The sequence below is a fragment of the Topomyia yanbarensis genome, chromosome 2 (assembly GCF_030247195.1).
Source record: "Topomyia yanbarensis strain Yona2022 chromosome 2, ASM3024719v1, whole genome shotgun sequence".
NCBI classification, from domain to species: domain Eukaryota; kingdom Metazoa; phylum Arthropoda; class Insecta; order Diptera; family Culicidae; genus Topomyia; species Topomyia yanbarensis.
Window position 1 is genome coordinate 310,127,344 of NC_080671.1, and position 22,183 is coordinate 310,149,526.

Genomic DNA, 22,183 nt, shown 5'->3' on the forward strand with positions numbered 1-22,183 from the left:
TTCAACTTGGTTCGTCTGCTAGAGCCAATCAAACTACCAACTATCAATTTTCATATGAAGCTGATTAAATTAGGGTCAAAGGCTGATAAAATTGGGGGTAGATAAAATCAGGGGCAGATAAATTCGGCACCCCACTGCATTTACGGTGCAAAAATAGTCATCAAATATTTTTATTTATGGAATTCACTCCAAAGTAAAAAAATCTTTTTCTTGTGTGTTTTGTCAATGCAGGAGACATTCACTACGGCCAATCACCTGAAGAATCTTGAAAATTCGCTTTTGAATATGGAGTACCCGTAAAAGTCAAAATGCCGGGGTATCCATGAATACTGCAAACTTACCCCGGCGGGTTTCCCGCGTCACATGTTTTTGTCTCCAAAAATGGAGACAATACATCAAACATTTTAATAAATTTCAGAGATCTTGCCAACACTCTACCCTTTCATGCCACGTGTTCTATTTTGCAGGATCTATCTAAATCAAAGCGGTAAAAAATGAAAACTGAAAACATCGCCAACTAGTCCCGGTCTCCTCTACTACGGATAAATTACAATTTCCTATTTCATTTCTTGGTGTACTGTGAATCATTTGTGTGCATAAATTTCCTCTCGTCCGAACTTGAATCGGTGCCAACCGAAAACCCGAAGAAACTATTTTCTGGAGAAGGCACGTGTAGTTCAAAGTTGTCCGATTGAAGTTGTCGCAAAGACCGTGAAGTAAGGGAGATCGATTATTATCATAAAGGCAACCCCATACCTGACTGTGGAAAAAACTGGTCCAGGCGCGGTTCGGAGCTCTGTAGTATGAGAAAGCCCAACTGAACTGGCTCGTTTTAAAGTTTCAAACTCCGTTTTACTCTTTCTAATTACGATTACCAAAAAGTTCAAGTATTTCAACATGTTATGTCATACTGAACATTTTGTGAAAAATACTGGCAATCGAAAGCTATATTAATCGGACTCATACACCCGGTTACATTAATTCTAATTCATTCCAAGTACACATGCAATCATAAGAGAAGCATTTGACGTTTTATATTGTATATCACATCCTGAAAGTGTTGTCTTATTTCCGCACTCCACATCCTAGTTAATTGCCACGCTTGTGATGCGGGCAGTCAACAGCGTGATAAGTGTCCTTATTAACTTATAGGGTGATGTGCCTATTATGGCAGTAGAGCCTATTGTGACCCTATTTCGTACCCCTTGGTTTCGAACCAAGCATATGAGATAATGACAATATCGATTTGGCTAAAACAGGTGTGCAAAAAAGCTCAAGTTATATTCTTTATTTGTTGTGCACATACGTATTCAGAACTATCCACTAAATCCAACTTTTAATTAAAACAAAATCACCTTATTGAAATATCTGCTGATCCGCCTCACTCGCGTAGTGAACCGAAACAGGACGCAACGGCGCTTAGCAAAATAAACACTTTCGAGCCAGCATTTACCGCCTCATATCTCGTTATTCCGGCACAAATATATTAAATATTGCACGGATACATACCTTTATTTTAGCTGGAGAACCTTTTTACGATTATTTCACTTTAAAAGCACTCGTCAAACACTAGAATAGGCCTAGTGTTATAATAGGATAAAACTAAATACGGGGGTTCCTATTATTGGCATGTTTTACTGATATACTACCACAATCAAAACCAACTTTTTGCATCCATCATACAGAAAAGAATCACCAGTGCGGCCAAACCAAAACATGAACTTGAAAACATAATGTTATGCAATTTCAGGTATAAGTAATCAATTATTTCAAGTTATTCAACTAATTGTTGATTGCAGATATTTTATTTTCATCTGCACATACAATTTGGATCGGGAGGAAGTAATGTGTGATGTGAATTTTATATTCCAGTTGTTAACTTTCGCATGGTTATTTCCTGCATGCGCAGTTCTGGGCGCTCTTCTACTAACAGCTGATGAGTTTCTTTCGTGTGCGTAATGTTTACGTTTGTTTTGATCGGCTGAAAAAAGCAGAATAATTCGTTTTACAAATCACGCGTTGGCGTCCATGATCTGGATACCTAGTTAGAATCGACGCAAATGAAATATGAGGCATTGCGTTTCAACTAGATTGTTTTTCGATGAGGTGGAAATCGGCACACCCATGAGGCGATAATTGGAACGTTCAGGTGGGAATAGATGCACAGAATAGAACATTTATTTTCATTTATGCTGAAAATTGAGACAATTCTGCCAAATAAGCATTATACAGATGTTTAAGAAACAGTACACTGATACTTTATTCTGAAAAAGGTTATAGGTAATATGGCTTCTTTTTAAGTTGTTCAAAAAATAGTGCGACCCTCTCCATAATGGTGCCAAAATAGGCTCATCACCCTAGCTTTTACATTGTATGCATTGGCAATATGGACTGTAGCGAGGAATTTCAAACCATTTTTTCGTTCTCCCACATTTTACGCAGTCGAAATCAGTTGACGAACATTCGAATACGTTTTATCTTTATACATCTCGAGCATGCTTATTTGATTTCGTATGCAAACATTCTTAGATCGAAATCACCCCCGTGGAAGTAAAGTGAAGCTAACACGTTGAAGATCTCAACGATATTGCATTCTTGACTCACAGAATGGGTAGTTCGACATAAGTGTTCCTACATTGTATTTGCATACGCGGGGGAGACTTTAAAACCATTCCATTTTCAAAACGATTTTTATTTTTTCCCGTGTAACTATGGTACTGTGTTAAACAACTTTTTGATTTTAATAGTCTTATAGCAAACTTAATTTCGAACCTACAGTATAGGGCTCAAGATATTTTGGGCCAAATTTGAGAGAAATCAAACAAGGTGCCAGCACTTGAATTTTAATAATTCGAGTACTTTTGCATGTTTCATTTGAAAATAGATAGCTCTTTTCAAAGCGCTCGGAAAATGTTTGGCCTTGGTGGAATTCAAACAAGTAAGGTTTAAGGCGCAAAATCATTTTTAGATATTGTTTTTTTAATACAAATTTCTTTTCAGGCTCAAATTTTTTAAATTTTTTCTCATTTTTATTTTCATTTAATCCATCAAGTGTGCTTGAACAGTAGTTTCAAAATTTTACAAGAGCTGCGGTAAAAATATTAATTTTCAACATTCGAAAATATACATATGTTTCCTTGCATAATTTCCATATAAAACTTCAATCGCTTTGCGGCACATGTTATTATAGTCCAGCTTAGCATAAAGTTTGCCAAATTTTAGTTTGTTTTAGACCTTGGTTGATTTTATGACCGGTGACGGACCTTAACAGCCACCCTAGTATACACATAAAAAATGTCTAAATGTCTGTTTTAGTCATATTATACCACCTGCTTTTGAAGATTTTGTGGTCACATCCCTATTACAACTATGTAGCGAAAAAAACACTACTATATTTTTCAAAAGCAGTTCTTAGACACATGATTCACTAGTTTACAAAACAAAATAAATGAACTGCAATATTTTACCTCAATTTCCAAAGCGAATAACAGTTTCAATCCCATTTTCATTATCAAGGACATTGTGTGACAATCCCGTATTACGGGTCGTTTTTTCGACCAACAATTCATTTTACGTCACCAGAACCTCTAGAAGACTGTGTTCAGAAATTCTTTTGGTTCGCTTAGACACCTACTGTACTGAACCGCGTTAATTCATTATTCTAAAACACATCACGCTCTTCTTAGTGTAATTACAAAATATGCTAGATTCTCTAAATCAGGCCTTGAAATTATGGATGTTCTGAGAAAGTAAACTAAATTGTTAGTTTAAACCATTATTGCCCAACCTACTTTATATAGTAGGTGCTAAGAATAACTCCTATTACTCAATTAATAACGCAGAACAGGTATTATCAACGAGTTAATATTGTTCATATACTCTTGCAGAATATGTTTAGAGAAGTTAGAGTGGTTAAACCGGTGTTTATGTTTTGTTTTTAATAAATTTTACACATTTTTGTTAGGATGAAAAAAATCGAATTTTTGTAAATTAGATATTCTGAAACTAAATACGCTGAGGAAAATTTTCTCAAAGTTTCATTAAGATCGGAATACTACAACTTAAGTTACAGCTATTCATAGATCGCTACCCATTCACCACTTGTAGGCGGTACGTAGTGTTTGATACGCTAGACCGTTGACTCGTTGCACCGACAGTAAAACTCGATTATCTCAAAGTTGTATTTTGTTGAAAAGTTCATCCGCGGCGATCACGATATCTCAGGAACCGATTAACCGATCAATCTTAAATTTTCACGGGTTGTTCCTTATAATATCAGCTACTTTGAGTACAAAAATAATTTTACTGGAATGACCACATCATTTTTCTTCGATCGGAAAACACAATTTATGATGCGCGTGAAAAATAAGTTGGGCAATAATGGGTAAACAAAACGTGAAGTAATAGTGATAGGCAGTAACATAACTACGGATTAGTACAGTTAGGGATGGCACTGAACAAAACATAGTTGCGCAGATAGAGCTTTGAAGTATAAGAGACTTTTGGAAAGTTTAGTTTATATTAAATTTCAAAACAAAGGATGAAAATATTCTGAATGACACGTTTAAATATTATTCGCCGTATTTCTTTCTATAACTGAACTTTAAATTATTATTATGAGAACTCCAGATTAGTTTGAATAAACCAGATTGTGTATTGCACACAAAATGCTATGAAGTTCGTCCTTTTATGTGGAGTATTTGAACAAACATTGCCAAGTATTCTACGAAACAACCCAATTCAAAAGTTTGAATTAAAATAATTATTATCGTCGATCTTTAGAAAGTAAATAATAGTAGGTAACAAAATAAAAATCAAAATCTAAACTTTAATATGTGACCTCCATCTTTGATGAAGAATTGTGTGCTGAATCCGAAGATGAAGTACAAAAAATTCCAAGTAGAACAGTTATCGAGTTAGAGTTAAAAACTGAATTACGCCTTTAAAATTAAAAGTACGCTTAGTAAATTCCATATATCTTCGGCTATAGTGCATCGATATGAAATATAATTATGGTTAATTAAAGGTAAATGCGAGTACTTTCGGTTGTCTAAAGATTTTGATTTGGTGCGACTAATCCCAAGTAACAATTGAAGTTTTATAGCACGCTACAAGTGCAATATAAGTTTTACCAGTGGCTACAAAACTATCATAAAACCACAATTGTTACTAGGGATGGTTCTGATTTCTGAGTTTCTTGAATTTTTTCGTAATTTTTTCTTATTTTGTAAAGATAAACGAGCGTTTGGTTACGATTTTGGACAAGATAAAGCAATTTTTAAAATTTTAGCTTGTTTGGAACCTGCTAATAATCAATGAAAAGAAGGTCTTATTAGTTAAAGTTGGACGAACATCGTGAAAGAAATTCAATTTTTTGTAGAGTGAGACGTCTCTAACCCATTATTTTCTAGGGTTTATTTCATAAAACATTAGGGATTCTCTGTTAGAACTCAGTTAAACAAATAAAATGTATAATTTTGGGAAAATTTGATCTGGGGTTTTATTCCACCTGGTTTATCCAAGTGATTCAAGTCTTCTGATAATAATAATTTCAGGCTCAGTGAAGTGATACTACGAATGATTAGTATGCAATACTGCGTGCAATATTTCTAACACTTATGATACAAAATCCTCACAAATCATACCGTTCAGAGCCCATCCACCGAACGGGGTTCGATCATTTTGACGCAAAAATCTTTTTATTTCGAATATTCAATTGAAGAATTGAGAAATTAGAAACATGGAAGCAGTAATTACAACATCAATATAATATAAATTTTCATTATGCATCTCTTATTATTTTGCCAAATAATCAGTTTTGTATGCTGCATCGCATCAAACGCCATTTTTGCGCTTTTGTTATTTTTGTCAATTAAAAAGCTAGCTTGCAATTAAAGGAAATAAAACTGTTTTATGGCTAATATTTCTAAGTAACCAATATACGAACAGAATGAACAAGGCATACAGAACACGTTTTGAACTGATTTTCTGCGAATAAAAACTTATTAACCCAAAAAAAAAATTTCAAGATAAACAATGATGTAAATGAGTCTTTGAAAATATATAGAGTCTTCTATTTACCGCTCACGAAATAATTAATCAAATTCAGTCTGCAATTTCCAAATGGTTTGAATACTCCGATAAGCAACTCTAACTGGCATTAGCTGTAGTTGAACGTGGCATGTTAATGTATTCCTTTCAAAACATATCTGGTTGAAATACGGACGTAATATGCGGAAGAGTCTTACATGGAAAATAACCAGTGCTTTTCAGTGCTGAAGATGCGCGAATGTCCGAGTAGGTATCTAGTTGTAATTTCTAGAATACGTGAACGAGTTCCACTATAGATTCTCTTGACGTGTTAAGCTTTTGCTCAAGTCTTCACATTCAAATAACGTAAAGCGGGTATCTTTGATCAACGAAGCTTGTTTCAGTAACTGTACGATAAGAAAATTCACTTTAACAAAATCATCAAAACAAAAAAATAATTTCCTGGAAAACTTCGGTGAAAGTACATACTTCGTATCTATACAGGCAATTTTGTTTTCTAAGGGTATGTAACAATATTGGGCATGAAATTGCCTCAAGGTATGCAATTTACACAACTTTTCGCTCATTATTTCACTTTTCGACGATTCGACTGATTGCAGTTACCTCGTGAGCAAAGATTGTAAGTTGTAAATTAACATAAAAACAAAATCGCAACAACAATTTGTAACTATGGGTATCAGAACCTGCTTTAAAAATACAAACAAATACATCTAATTGATATCATGAAAGTTATTCGAAAATCGTTTGAAAATGTGATCAATGTTGTCCCATTTAACGGTAACTCGAATCGAACTACTGTTCGACTCTAAAAGTACCTAGGCCACAGTCCAGGTGTATACAGGTGTACACATTTTTTGCCTTTCTCATATAAAGAAAGGCTATGCAATCACTGTAAAAATCGACTTTTTAACCGAGGCCCGGAGGGCCGAGTGTCATACACCATTCGATTCAGTTCGTCGAGATCGGCAAATGTCTGTGTGTGTATGTATGTGTGTGTGTATGTGTGTGTGTGTGTATGTGTGTGTGTGTCATTTAAACTCACAAAATTTTCTCAGAGATGGCTGAACCGATTTTCGCAAACTTAGTTTCATCTGAAAGGTATAACGCTCCCATAAGCTGCTATTGAATTTTTAGTTGATCCGACTTCCGGTTCCGGAGTTACGGGTTGAAGAGTGCGGTCACACAGCAAATTCCCATATAAACTGGTACCACCATGATGTTCAAATGATGTAAAACATATTAAAATTGATGTAACATTACTCTAGTTTGCGGGTCTGGATCACTAATGATCAATCAAAGCAGCTTTGACCACATTGGCCACCTATGACGGTTCATGACGCCCCCGGGGAACCCGCCAAGTTCCTAAGCTAATATCACACCCATTCCCCAACGAATTCTCTACCGATTTTTACAAACTTGATTTCAAATGAAAGATACAGTAATGCCATTGACTGCTGCTGAATTTCATTCTGTTCTGACTCTTGCTTCCGGAGTTACAGGGGTGTTAGTAAGGATACACTGGAATTTCCCATATAAATCGGTACAATCGTAATACCTCAGAGGCTAAAAACTATTGAAATGGTCACCAAATTACTTCTAATCGCAGATTTAGATCACTGATTGCCAATCAAACATTCTTTGAATATATTGTCCACTATCGACGATTCCGGAAGTCCGGAATTCCGGGCATATTCCACAATTAAAGTCACATCGGTTCTTCGGTGATGACTGAACCGATTTTCTCAAACCAAGTCTCAAATGGAAGGCAAAATATGCAGTTGAGTATTACGTCGCCGCCCCTCCTACCCCCGCCTTGCCCTTACACCTCCCTCCTTCATCACTCCCCTCCCCTTGGACCACCCTCACGCCCGCATTTCCTTCATCCACCCCGTATACCGAAATAAGATGAAGGATTTCTGACGCATCCTCCACTCTCACTCTACTAACCCCCCATTCCCTCCACTTTCAAACCCATTCCACCAACATTTCAAAATATAATTACATGAAGATAACATTGAACTCATGCTGATTAAGGTAATTAAATACTATTCTTTTGCCTTTCTCATATAGAAAGGTTATGCAATTGCTCCAAAAACCGACTTCCTAACCGAAGCCCGGAGGGCCGAGTCTCATATAACATTCGACTCAGTTCGCCGAGATCGCAAAATATCTGTGTGTATGTATGTGTGTTTGTATGTGCGTATGTATGTGTGCATGTATGTATGTATGTATGTATGTATGTATGTATGTATGTATGTATGTATGTATGTATTAGGGTGGGGCATTGTTATATGGAAAAACGTAATCATAGCCACATCAACCGAGCACAGCACTTTTTTGGTTCCTTTTGGGATCCCAAACAACTGTGCAAAATTTGGAGTCGATTGGTGTTGACCCGGTGTAGCGCATTGCGTTTGAAATTTGTATGGAGATTAGTATGGGAAAACCTACATTTTTGCATTTTTAATTCTACAGACTACAATTCTTCCTTTAGTATGCAAACAAATAGATAGAAGTGTAGTCCAGGATATGCTGAACAACTTTGCCGAAGGATGTATAGTGTTAGAATGTCTCTAAGCCAAGTTATAGCTGTTCAAAGTTTGATACATCGAATTAAATGCCAAAAATCATTTTTATTGCCAACACTGCCGGTATACCAATGGTATTTCATATAGCATTCCAAAATAACATTATATATTTTAGTTTTACCACATTGGTATGTTTGGATGAATTATTCAAAAACCTTAGCTCAATTTCATGAGCTAGTTTTTGAGCAATAGGGCGTAGTGAGGGGTGAGGGGGGATGGGGGGCGCTTTAATATGTAGAAATTCGAACTGAAATGTTGTCGAGTTGGAATGTTCAGAGATGAATTATTTCAAAACAATTACACAATGTCCTACGCATAATAGTAACGATGAAATAAAACATACTGTATCCCTTTGCCTTGACTTTTATCAATGGAAGTTACATTACAGACTGAATCAACTGATGTCGAGTTGAAATGTCAGAGAATTGCATTATTGATTATATTTCAGTTTAATAGGCACTATGATTTGATGGAATGCTCATTTCGATGCTGTTCGATCATCTGAAGCAAAAATTGTTGTAGGGATCTGGTGGATTTCATATTGAAATCCAAAAATTACCTTCACGCTTCGTGATCGAACAGCATCGAAATGAGCATGCTATCAAATCATAATGCGTATTAAACCGAAATATAATCCTCTGACATATCAACTCGACATCAGTTAATTCAGTCTGTAACGTAACTTCTATTGTTAAAAGTCAAGGCAAAGGGATACAGTATGTTTTATTTCATCGTTACTATTATGCGTAGCACATTGTGTAATTGTTTTGAAATAATTCATCTGAACATTCCAACTCGACAACATTTCAGTTCGAATTTCTACATATTAAAGTCCCCCCCCCCCCCATTCCCCCTCACTACGCCATATTGCTCAACTACCTACGCTCATGAAATTGAGCTAAGGCTTTTGAATAATTCATCCAAACATACCAATGTGTTAAAACTAAAATATATAATGTTATTTTGGAATGCTATATGAAATACCATTGGTATACCGGCAGTGTTGGCAATAAAAATGATTTTTGGCATTTAATTTGATGTATCGAACTTTGAACAGCTATAACTTGGCTTAGAGACATTCTAACACTATACATCATTCGGCAAAGTTGTTCAGCATATCCTGGACTACACTTCTATCTATTTGTTTGCATACTAAAGGAAGAATTGTAGTCTGTAGAATTAAAAATGCAAAAATGTAGGTTTTCCCATACTAATCTCCATACAAATTTCAAACGCAATGCGCTACGCCGGGTCAACACCAATCGACTCCAAATTTTGCACAGTTGTTTGGGACCCCAAAAGAAACCAAAAAAGTGCTGTGCTGAAAAAACGATCATTTTGCCCCACCCTAGTATGTATGTATGTATGTATGTGTGTGTATGTGCGGATTTGTTAACAAAATGTCCACATCGGTTTCTCGGAGATGGTTGAACCGATTTTTAGAAACTAAGATTCAAATGAAAGGTATACTATTCTCATAGGTTGCTATTGAATTTCATTTTCAACCGACATCTTGTTCCGGATTACGAGTTGAAGAGTATGGTTACAAAACAAAATTTGTTGATTTGTCCACATCGGTTTCTCGGAATTTTCTGAACCGATTTTGACAAACTTGATTTTAAATGGTCCATCAGCTGCTGTTGAATTTTGTGTGGATCCGAGTTCTGGTTCCTGAATTACAGGGTGATACGTACGATCACGCAGCAATGCTCTGAAAACCGACTTTTTAACGGAGGCCCGGAGGGCCGAGTGGCATATACCATTCGATTCAGTTCGTCGAGTTCGGCAAATGTCTGAGCGTGTGTATGTATGTGTGTATGTATGTATGTGTGTGTATGTGCGTCTGTGTGTATGTGACCAAAAATGTCACTCATTTTTCTCAGAGCTGGCTGAACCGATTTTGACAAACTTAGTCTCAAATGAAAGATACAACGTTCCCATAGGCTGCTATTGAATTTATGATGGATCCGACTTCCGGTTCCGGAATTACAGGGTGGTGAGCACGATCACGCAGAAAATGTCGATTTTAATAAATTCTGCTATGAATGCATAAAGGTGAAAATTTTTCCAAAATATGACCACAACTGCTTCGATTTGTAGTATTAGGTCACTAACATCCATTCAAAGTCTTTTTGGCCCCATTGGCCACCATCATCGGTTCTGGAAGCCCCGGCGGAAGTATCCAAATTCAGAATAACAGTCACATCGGTTTCCCGGAGGTGGCTGGACCGATTCAACCAAACTTAGTCTCAAATGAAAGGTGTTGCGCCTTCGTAAATGGTTATTTAATTTCATCCCGATCTGACTTCCGGTTCCGGAGTTACAGGTTGTGGCGTGCGATCACATAGAAAATTGCGATTCAAATCGATACTCCGATGAAAGCAAAAAAGGTAAAAATTTCGCTAAAATGTCTCTCAAACAACTTAAATTTGCTGTTCTAGGTCATCGACGGCCAACCAAACTTTCGTTGACTACATTGACCACCATAGACGGTTCCGGAAGTACCCGGGAAAAGCGGCCATCTTTCAAAATTGACGTACATCAGTTTCCCGGAAATGGTTGGGCCGATTTTCACAAACACTGTCCCAAATGATAGCTATAGTATCCCCACAGATTTCGTACGGATCGCTTGGATGCGTCCGGAAATATAGACTAATCCATCCGGTCACATATGAAATTCCCATATAAGCCGGAACTAAATTTTTTTTCAAAGGGGGGACCCCATGAAATTTCAGAAATCAAATTCGTTTTTGATGCCAAATATCTTTAAAATGCATGAAACGTCGAGATTTTATGTTATCTCGAAAATTTTTTTTTTATGAAGATCGACTTTTTGGGACTGCCGATTTCGCACCTTTTTTCAATTTAATATTAATGTAGCTGTTTTTTCTTTTACAAAATTTTAGAACTCGAATAGTGATTTTTTCTTGTATATTTGTCATGTCATGTATAATAATAAAATGTAATATATTCATTTGAAAGCTTTTAATGAATATAAACAACGCAAACATTCACGTGTTCATGATTGAGAAAGGCACAATTGCACCGCTAGGTGGATTAAAATAGGTTTTTCTATGTGTGCATCAGCTGTCACTTTTTTCGGGCAAACAAGAAAAAATGAAGAAGAAAACAGAAGGACGTGGTCCCATACTTCATTCTGATTGGTTAGTGATGTAAACATTTGCTCTTTTGCGGTCCCGGACGCCATACTTAATTTTACCACGTGCTTACAAGCTTCATTTCGATTTGTTGATTATGTGCTTCGCGGTCCTGGGCCGTCATGATTAATTTCACTAGCAACAAACCAGCACACTCAAACATGACGAATGTGAACACCTTTACTATAATGCATCTCGGGCCACAGTGAGGTTAGATGCTACATTCGTTGAACGAACTTTCTTGGGCTCCAGATATGTATCATGAAAGTTTGGTGTTTTCGACAGAGTATGTTTGATAAACAAAGCATCACTTTGAAAACTTTGGTTCCAATTTATGTAAGCAAAAACTGACTTAGATCAACTATATCTGTTGACAAATAAATCCCAACGAAAAAAACCGATCAAATCAACCCAGCAATAAATTGAGACAATTCTTACGCATATTACTGTTGAATCATACATTATTTTGTAGACCTCATGCGAAGTAGGTACCCAACTACATGTGGGATGAACTCAAAATCAAAAAATTAATAAGACAATAAAAGGTTATCAAGTTCATGAAATAAGTAAAATGATTAATATAAATATAAAAATAAATAAATCAAATTAGTTCAACTCGTCAAATGCAAAATTAGACAATATTAAAGTTATTAAATTAATTATTGTTTCAAGCCAACAATTTTTTTGAAAAAGAAAAATGAAAAGGAATGACTTAACGGAATTAATCAAATTAATGAAATGAAGAAACTGAATGAAATATGAATAAAAATGAATAAAACATCACTCGATCTCGAGGAGCACCGGGCTGAAAAAATTTCCTTTTAGCCTGACAAAAACACCTGTAAAAATTGAAGCCGATCCAAGAAAAATTAATGGACCCGAAAATGGATTGAAGGCAGCCAAAGACAATTTTATTGAAATTTAGCATTTTTCGCTTTTTTTCCTTATATTTATTTATTTATTTATTTATTTAATACTACTAAATTAATATGAAATAGCATATGTAATATTTTTATAGATGCGAGAAATAAATTATAAAATATAAATTTCGCGCTGGATCGATCATTCCTAACCAGGGGAGTGGCATGACTACTGTCAACATATGGTGGCCTCGGCCGCTTCTAGGCCCATGCTTCCCATGCTCTTGCATTGGGTAGTTTCAATTTTAATAGAGTTTATTGTTATTTATTGTTTACTTACACCAACAGACCCCTGGCCAGAATAGTTAATATTTTAGCTTTAATTGAATTCCTCGTCCAGTTGAAGTCAAGGGCCGTCTCCACACTGTTAAAAATACGCTGAAGACCGGTAACAGCGCTTTGGCGACCATAGTTGGTTCTCTTGAACGGAACTCGCAAAAGAGAGTTATTGCGTCGAGCTCGAACACGGGCTTGCAGATACGGGCGTCCGAGGATTGTAGGGAAATCCCTGCTGGCAGACAGTAACTCCGAGACGAACAGGGCTCGAGAGCAGTCCCTCCGGATACCTAGAGTGTCGAGCTGTATTAACTGACATCCGTCTTCGTAGGTCGGCAGCTGAAATCTGGTTTGCCAAGTACGATGTTGGAGTACAAAGTGTATGAACCGGCGTTGGACGGCTTCAATTCTGCTAACGCCGCTCTGGTAGTGCGGATTCTAAACAACAGAGCAATATTCTAGTGTTGAGCAAACCAACGCGCAATGGAGTGATTTTAAACAGTATACGTCCCTAAAATTTTTCCCTATTCGGAAGATGAAGCTGTCTTGGTGCCTAATCCACGATGCATGAAATATGTGGATTGAACGTTAGTCATTAGTACCGAATCCATGATCACTCCTAGATCCTTAACCTGAGTGTCTTGGAATGCTCGAGTCGAAGAAATGGTAAATAAACTGAATCGGATGGCGTTTCCGCGTGAACGTAATGCGATTGAGCATTTACTCAGGTTTAAAGCGATTCTGTTTTGATCACACCACGTACTAAAGCATCACTTTTATTGCGTATTTGTCCAAAAGCGGGATCCTTGTAATGTGATATTGACGACATTTAAGTAGAGGAGAAATATTACTGGACCGAGATGGCTTCCTTGTGGGATGTCAGATGTAGCGAAGAATGGTGCAGATAGACAGTTCCTAAGGTTGAACAGAGAAACGGACAAACATCGAAAACGAAAAAAGCAGTTATTTCCGCACCGTTTCACAGTGGCCGGACTTCGAATAAAAGTCGGACGAAACCAAAAATGTTGTCCAATCTGGCTGAAAATTACATATTAAGGTAATTTTGGGGTGCTGAACTCATTTTAAATATCAAAAGTTAAAAAAGATGCAATAAATTTTGCCATACAGTGCTATCGAACCTTTCTTATAAGCATAATATCATTTTTATGAAAAATCTTTTTTGCCTTTCTCAATAGAAAGGTATTGCAATTGCTCTGAAAACCGACTTTTTAACGGAGGCCCGGAGGGCCGAGTGACATATACCATTCGATTCAGTTCGTCGAGTTCGGCAAATGTCTGTGTGTGTGTATGTATGTGTGTGTGTATGTGCGTCTGTATGTGTGTACACGAACACAATCTCACTCACTTTTCTCAGAGATGGATGAACCGATTTTTACAAACTTAGTCCCAAATGAAAGGTGCAACGTTCCCATAGGCTGCTATTGAATTTCTAATGGATCCGACTTCCGGTTCCGGAATTACAGGGTGATGAGTACGATCACGCAGAAAACGTCGATTTTAAGAAATTCTGCAATGAATGTATAATGGTGAAAAATTTTCCAAAATGTGACCACAACTGCTTCGATTTGTAGTACTAGGTCATTAACAGCCATTCAAAGTCTCTTTGGTCACATTGGCCACCATCATCGGTTCCGGAAGCCCCGGCGGAAGTATCCAAATTCAGAGTAACAGTCACATCGGTTTCTCGGAGATGGCTAGACCGATTCGACCAAACTTGACCTCAAATGAAAGGTATTGCGTCCCCGTAAATGGCTATTAAATTTTATCCCCAACCGACTTCCGGTTCCGGAGTTACGGGTTGTGGCGTGCGATCACATAGCAAATTGTGATTCAAACCGATACCCCGATGGAAGCAAAAAAGGTAAAAATTTCGCTAAAATGTCTCTCAAACAACTTAACTTTGCAGTTCTAGGTCACCGACGGCCAAACAAACTTTCGTTGACTACATTGACCACCATAGACGGTTCCGGAAGTGCCCGGGAAAAGCGGCCATCTTTCATAACTAGCAAACTCATATCAGTTTCTCGGAAATGGTTGGGCCGATTTTCACAAACTTAGTCCCAAATGATAGCTATATTATCCCCACAGATGTCTGTAACATTTCGCACGGACCGCTTGTATGGTTCCGGAAATATAGACTGAACGGTCCGGTCACACATGAAATTCCCATATAAGCCGGAACTCAAAATTTTTTTCAAAGGGGGGACCCCATGAAATTTCAGAAATCGAATTCGTATTTTTGATGCCAAACATCTTTAAAATGCATGAAACGTCGAGATTTTATGTTATCACGAATTTTTTTTTTTTTTTTGGAAATCGACTTTTTGGGACTTTGCCGATTTTGCACCTTTTTGCCTTTCTCAATAGAAAGGTATTGCAATTGCTCTGAAAACCGACTTTTTAACGGAGGCCCGGAGGGCCGAGTGACATATACCATTCGATTCAGTTCGTCGAGTTCGGCAAATGTCTGTGTGTGTGTATGTATGTGTGTGTATGTATGTGTGTGTATGTGCGTCTGTGTGTGTGTACGCGAACACAATCTCACTCACTTTTCTCAGAGATGGATGAACCGATTTTTACAAACTTAGTCCCAAATGAAAGGTGCAACGTTCCCATAGGCTGCTATTGAATTTCTAATGGATCCGACTTCCGGTTCCGGAATTACAGGGTGATGAGTACGATCACGCAGAAAACGTCGATTTTAAGAAATTCTGCAATGAATGTATAATGGTGAAAATTTTTCCAAAATGTGACCACAACTGCTTCGATTTGTAGTACTAGGTCATTAACAGCCATTCAAAGTCTCTTTGGTCACATTGGCCACCATCATCGGTTCCGGAAGCCCCGGCGGAAGTATCCAAATTCAGAGTAACAGTCACATCGGTTTCTCGGAGATGGCTAGACCGATTCGACTAAACTTGACCTCAAATGAAAGGTATTGCGTCCCCGTAAATGGCTATTAAATTTTATCCCCAACCGACTTCCGGTTCCGGAGTTACGGGTTGTGGCGTGCAATCACATAGCAAATTGTGATTCAAACCGATACCCCGATGGAAGCAAAAAAGGTAAAAATTTCGCTAAAATGTCTCTCAAATAACTTAACTTTGCAGTTCTAGGTCACCGACGGCCAAACAAACTTTCGTTGACTACATTGACCACCATAGACGGTTCCGGAAGTGCCCGGGAAAAGCGGCCATCTTTCATAACTAGCAAACTCATATCAGTTTCTCGGAAATGGTTGGGCCGATTTTCACAAACTTAGTCCCAAATGATAGCTATATTATCCCCACAGATGTCTGTAACATTTCGCACGGACCGCTTGTATGGTTCCGGAAATATAGACTGAACGGTCCGGTCACACATGAAATTCCCATATAAGCCGGAACTCAAAATTTTTTTCAAAGGGGGGACCCCATGAAATTTCAGAAATCGAATTCGTATTTTTGATGCCAAACATCTTTAAAATGCATGAAACGTCGAGATTTTATGTTATCACGAATTTTTTTTTTTTAGAAATCGACTTTTTGGGACTTTGCCGATTTTGCACCTTTTTGCACCTTTTTGCCTTTCTCAATAGAAAGGTATTGCAATTGCTCTGAAAACCGACTTTTTAACGGAGGCCCGGAGGGCCGAGTGACATATACCATTCGATTCAGTTCGTCGAGTTCGGCAAATGTCTGTGTGTGTGTATGTATGTGTGTATGTATGTATGTGTGTGTGTATGTGTGTGTGTATGTGACCAAAAATGTCACTCATTTTTCTCAGAGATGGCTGAACCGATTTTGACAAACTTAGTCTCAAATGAAAGGTGCAACATTCCCATAGGCTGCTATTGAATTTCTAATGGATCCGACTTCCGGTTCCGGAATTACAGGGTGATAAGTACGAACACGCAGAAAATGTCGATTTTAATAAATTCTGCAATGAATGTATAATGGTGAAAAATTTTCCAAAATATGACCACAACTGCTTCGATTTGTAGTATTAGGTCACTAACATCCATTCAAAGTCTATTTGGCCACATTGGCCACCATCCTCGGTAACCGGAAGCCCCGGCGGAAGTATCTAAATTCAGAATAACAGTCACATCGGTTTCTCGGAGATGGCTAGACCGATTCGACTAAACTTGGCCTCAAATGAAAGGTATTGCGTCCCCGTAAATAACTATTTAATTTCATCCCGATCCGACTTCCGGTTCCGGAGTTACAGGTTGTGGCGTGCGATCACATAGCAAATTGTGATTCAAACCGATACTCCGATGAAAGCAAAAAAGGTAAAAATTTCGCTAAAATGTCTGTCAAACAACTTAAATTTGCTGTTCTAGGTCACCGACGGCCAACCAAACTTTCGTTGACTACATTGACCACCATAGACGGTTCCGGAAGTGCCCGGGAAAAGCGGCCATCTTTCAAAATTTACGAACTCACATCAGTTTCCCTGAAATGGTTGGGCCGATTTTCACAAACTTAGTCCCAAATGATAGCTATAATATCCCCATAGATGTCTATAAAATTTCGTACGGATCTCTTATATAGTTCCGGAAATATAGACTAAACCGTCCGGTCACATATGAAATTCCCATATAAGCCGGAACTCAATTTTTTTTTCAAAGGGGGGACCACATGAAATTTCAGAAATCGAATTCGCATTTTTGATGCCATACATCTTTAAAATGCATGAAACGTCGAGATTTTATGTTATCTCGAAAAAAATTTTTTTTATAAAAATCGACTTTTTGGGACTGCCGATTTCGCACCTTTTTGCCTTTCTCAATAGAAAGGTATTGCAATTGCTCTGAAAACCGACTTTTTAACGGAGGCCCGGAGGGCCGAGTGACATATACCATTCGATTCAGTTCGTCGAGTTCGGCAAATGTCTGTGTGTGTATGTATGTGTGTATGTATGTATGTGTGTGTGTATGTGTGTGTGTATGTGACCAAAAATGTCACTCATTTTTCTCAGAGATGGCTGAACCGATTTTGACAAACTTAGTCTCAAATGAAAGGTGCAACGTTCCCATAGGCTGCTATTGAATTTCTAATGGATCCGACTTCCGGTTCCGGAATTACAGGGTGATAAGTACGAACACGCAGAAAATGTCGATTTTAATAAATTCTGCAATGAATGTATAAAGGTGAAAATTTTTCCAAAATATGACCACAACTGCTTCGATTTGTAGTATTAGGTCACTAACATCCATTCAAAGTCTATTTGGCCACATTGGCCACCATCCTCGGTTCCGGAAGCCCCGGCGGAAGTATCTAAATTCAGAATAACAGTCACATCGGTTTCTCGGAGATGGCTAGACCGATTCGACTAAACTTGGCCTCAAATGAAAGGTATTGCGTCCCCGTAAATAACTATTTAATTTCATCCCGATCCGACTTCCGGTTCCGGAGTTACAGGTTGTGGCGTGCGATCACATAGCAAATTGTGATTCAAACCGATACTCCGATGAAAGCAAAAAAAGGTAAAAATTTCGCTAAAATGTCTGTCAAACAACTTAAATTTGCTGTTCTAGGTCACCGACGGCCAACCAAACTTTCGTTGACTACATTGACCACCATAGACGGTTCCGGAAGTGCCCGGGAAAAGCGGCCATCTTTCAAAATTTACGAACTCACATCAGTTTCCCTGAAATGGTTGGGCCGATTTTCACAAACTTAGTTCCAAATGATAGCTATAATATCCCCACAGATGTCTATAAAATTTTGTACGGATCGCTTATATGGGTCCGGAAATATAGACTAAATCGTCCGGTCACATATGAAACTCCCATATAAGCCGGAACTCAATTTTTTTTCAAAGGGGGGACCCCATGAAATTTCAGAAATCGAATTCGTATTTTTGATGCCAAACATCTTTAAAATGCATGAAACGTCGAGATTTTATGTTATCTCGAAATTTTTTTTTTTGTAAAGATCGACTTTTTGGGACTTTGCCGATTTCGCACCTTTTTGCCTTTTTCAATAGAAAGGTATTGCAATTGCTCTGAAAACCGACTTTTTAATGGAGGCCCGGAGGGCCGAGTGACATATACCATTCGATTCAGTTCGTCGAGTTCGGCAAATGTCTGTGTGTGTATGTATGTGTGTGTGTGTATGTATGTGCGTGTGTATGTGCGTCTGTGTGTGTGTACGCGAACACAATCTCACTCACTTTTCTCAGAGATGGATGAACCGATTTTTACAAACTTAGTCCCAAATGAAAGGTGCAACGTTCCCATAGGCTGCTATTGAATTTCTAATGGATCCGACTTCCGGTTCCGGAATTACAGGGTGATGAGTACGATCACGCAGAAAACGCCGATTTTAAGAAATTCTGCAATGAATGTATAATGGTGAAAATTTTTCCAAAATGTGACCACAACTGCTTCGATTTGTAGTACTAGGTCATTAACAGCCATTCAAAGTCTCTTTGGTCACATTGGCCACCATCATCGGTTCCGGAAGCCCCGGCGGAAGTATCCAAATTCAGAGTAACAGTCACATCGGTTTCTCGGAGATGGCTAGACCGATTCGACTAAACTTGACCTCAAATGAAAGGTATTGCGTCCCCGTAAATGGCTATTAAATTTTATCCCCAACCGACTTCCGGTTCCGGAGTTACGGGTTGTGGCTTGCGATCACATAGCAAATTGTGATTCAAACCGATACCCCGATGGAAGCAAAAAAGGTAAAAATTTCGCTAAAATGTCTCTCAAATAACTTAACTTTGCAGTTCTAGGTCACCGACGGCCAAACAAACTTTCGTTGACTACATTGACCACCATAGACGGTTCCGGAAGTGCCCGGGAAAAGCGGCCATCTTTCATAACTAGCAAACTCATATCAGTTTCTCGGAAATGGTTGGGCCGATTTTCACAAACTTAGTCCCAAATCATAGCTCTATTATCCCCACAGATGTCTGTAAAATTTCGCACGGATCGCTTGTATGGTTCCGGAAATATAGACTGAACAGTCCGGTCACACATGAAATTCCCATATAAGCCGAAACTCAAATTTTTTTTCAAAGGGGGGACCCCATGAAATTTCAGAAATCGAATTCGTATTTTTGATGCCAAACATCTTTAAAATGCATGAAACGTCGAGATTTTATGTTATCTCGAAAAATTTTTTTTATAAAAATCGACTTTTTGGGACTTTGCCGATTTCGCACCTTTTTTCAGTTCAATATTACCGTGGCTATTTTTTCTTTTTCAAAATTTTAGAACTCGAATAATGATTTATTTTCCTGTATATAGTTGTCATGTGATGTATAATAATGAAATGTAATAAATGCATTTAAATGTTTTTAATGAATATAAACAACGCACACATTCTCGTGATTCATGATTGAGAAAGGCACAATTGCACCGCTAGGTGGATTAAAATAGGTTTTTACTGATTAGATATAACTGAAACTAGATATCCTAGCAACATAATAATTGGATAAAACTTCTTCCAATCTCTACAAAAAGTATTTGTTTACGTTTTATTTAGTTGTTATTTTGTATTAACCACCATGCTCCTCCATGTCAGCAAACATTTTAAAATGTCGATTTTAAACCACTCTGGGCAAAAATGCCCAATCGAGATAAAAAAATATATAAAACGAGACCTTGAAATTCTAAAAGTAGCGATGGTTTCCCATAGAATGTATAATAAGTGACCGTTCCGATCTGTTCCACCTGATTGTACAGAATACATTTGCGAAAAAAAAATTTGCTATCAACCCACTTGAAATATATTTGTAATAATATTACATTGTTAGAATCAAATTTGGCAAACATGTTGAAATGATCAACAAAATTCTTTAAATGCCCTTTAAAATGAAACTATCTGTGCTCCAATCGGATTAAAATTGAAAGAGTGACAGGTTTTTGAAGTGAACATCGATACTGTGGGTTAGAAAATGAAATTCTGTGTCTGACACAGCGATGTTTAAATTGCTATTAAAAATCTAATTCTCATTCAGTTCTCACAAAATTTGGAGAATATGTCATTCTATACATAAGAAACCCAGGAAAAATAAAAAATATCAATATTTGAAACATAGGTTTTGTTCGGTCTCCGGCCACTGTGCGTTTGTTAGATCTTCATGGAAATCAATCAGCAGTACTGAAACAAGATCTAACAAACGGTGTGGAAAAAATTGCTTTTTTCGCTTTCGATTTTCGTCCCATTGTTCGTTCCTTCTAAATGCTGATTTGGAGGTGCCTTCCATCTAGGTAGGAACGAAACCAGCGCAGGAGTTGTCCATGAATACTGATTTTGTAAAACTTCTCTATTGCAATATTATGCTTGATTTTGTCGAAAGCCGCCGATAGATACATGTAAATCAATGCAATGCAATCCGGCAGCGAGTCCATCGAATATGTTGTGAGCAAGAGCAGGTTGGTCGTTGTCGCTCGTTTAAGCATTAAACTGTGTTGGTAGTCTGCAATGTAGTGTTTGCAGTGAAAGAGAATAGGATCTAAAACAACCAGCTCGAATAGTTTTGATCCGGTTTAAACACGAGATTCTGCGATAATTATCAATGTTCGATTTGTTTCGTTTTTTGTGAACTGGAAACATGTGCGCTGCATTCCAGCAGGAAGGGAATGTTCCAATAGTGAGTTATAGCACAAAGCCTCGCCGAAGTTGTTCAAGAAGCCCTCTGATGCACTTTTTAACAAATATCGCAGAAACGCCATCAGTGGAACTAGATGCTTTTAGCTTGGAATTTGCTGCAAGAATAGCAGCATTATCGACGCAAATTCTGTTGATGGTTCGTCCTAGAGAAGGAGTTTGAAGATTTTCCAATCTTTGTAACCAACTTCACGCAATCAGGTTAGGAACAGCCCCCTGCCAGACGGCCATTTTTCAATTAAAACAACCCAATGCAAGAGCATGGGAGGCACGAGCCTACAAGCGGTTTAGCCCACCATATGTTGACTACTGTCATCGACTGTACATCAACATAGGCCCATCGACCCCGCACGAAATTTTAATTTTGTAATTTATTTCTCGCATCAATTTCATATTAATTTTAGTAGTTTTAAAATAGTTTATATAAAGAAAAAAAACGAAAAAATGCTAAATTTCAATAAAATTGCCTTTGGTTCAATTCATTTTCGGGACAATTAATTTTATTTTTTTGGTTGATATGGCAATCTTGAATTTTTTTAACAAATCGCGGCCAGGCTAGT

General features: G+C 37.7%; 1 protein-coding gene across 2 annotated transcripts in view; it reads right to left on the reverse strand.

Moving 5' to 3' along the window:
* LOC131683542 (neurobeachin-like protein 1) overlaps positions 1–22,183 on the reverse strand; it is a 181,786-nt gene that overhangs the window by 31,014 nt on the left and 128,589 nt on the right. The gene's annotated exons all lie outside the window — the stretch shown is intronic.